The following is a 984-nucleotide window of genomic DNA, read 5'->3' as shown; positions in this document are numbered from 1 at the left end:
GGGCATACTGGGATGGATTGGGAGGGCTTTGGGGGTGACTGGGTTATACTGGGATGGACTGGGAGGGGACTGGGTCATACTGGGATGGATTGGGAGGGATTTGGGGGTGACTGGGATGAACTGGGATGGACTGGGAGGGACGGGGATGAACTGGGAGGGCTTTGGGGGTGACTGGGTTATACTGGGATGGACTGGGGCAGGCGTTGGAGCCAAACTGGGAGCACTGGGAGCCTCCAGAGCTGCTCCCAGTAGCTCCCAGTTGCTCCCAGTCTGACCAGTTTCCTGCAGGTTTCAGCCCCCGGGGGGGACGCGGCGGCTTCCGGGGCCGAGGTGAGTCCCAGTATAAACCAGTAAAGACCAGTAGCCACCAGTAACGCCCGTACTGGGAGCCCCAGTGCTCTCCCAGTCTGCCCCAGTTACTTCCCAGTATCCCCCCAGTGCCTCCCAGTAACTCCAGGTCCCCTCCCACTCCCTCCCAGTAACTCCAGTCCCTCCCAGTCCTCTCCCAGTTCCCCTCCCAGTCCCTCCCAGTAACCCCAGTTCCCCTCCCAGTGACTCCCAGTAAGTCCAGTCCTGGCCGTACTGGGAGCCCCAGTGCCATCCCAGTATCACCAGTGCTCCCAGTCCTCCCCAGTGTCCTCCCAGTCCCTCCCAGTATAGCCCAGTTTCCCTCCCAGTGCCCCCCAGTTCTTTCCCAGTATATCCCAGTTTCCCTCCGAGTCTCTCCCAGTATAACCCAGTCCCTCCCAGTTCCCCCCAATCCTGCCCCAGTTCTCTCCCAGTCCCTCCCAGTCCCTCCCAATCCCCTCCCAGTCCCCTCCCAGCCCCCTCCAGTCCCTCCCAGTCCCTGTAACTCCACTTGTTTGGGGTTTTTTTGCCATTTTCCTTTATTTTCCCCAATTCCCCCCAACTCCCGGTCACTCCCGGTCACTGGTGGTCACTGGTCAGTCACTGGTCAGTCCCTGGTGCTCACTGGTGGTCACT

The sequence above is a fragment of the Corvus brachyrhynchos genome, unplaced genomic scaffold (genome assembly GCF_000691975.1).
Source record: "Corvus brachyrhynchos isolate BGI_N302 unplaced genomic scaffold, ASM69197v1 scaffold1007, whole genome shotgun sequence".
NCBI classification, from domain to species: Eukaryota; Metazoa; Chordata; class Aves; order Passeriformes; family Corvidae; genus Corvus; species Corvus brachyrhynchos.
The sequence above is the reverse complement of the archived record's forward strand: the minus strand, read 5'-3'. Positions refer to the sequence as shown.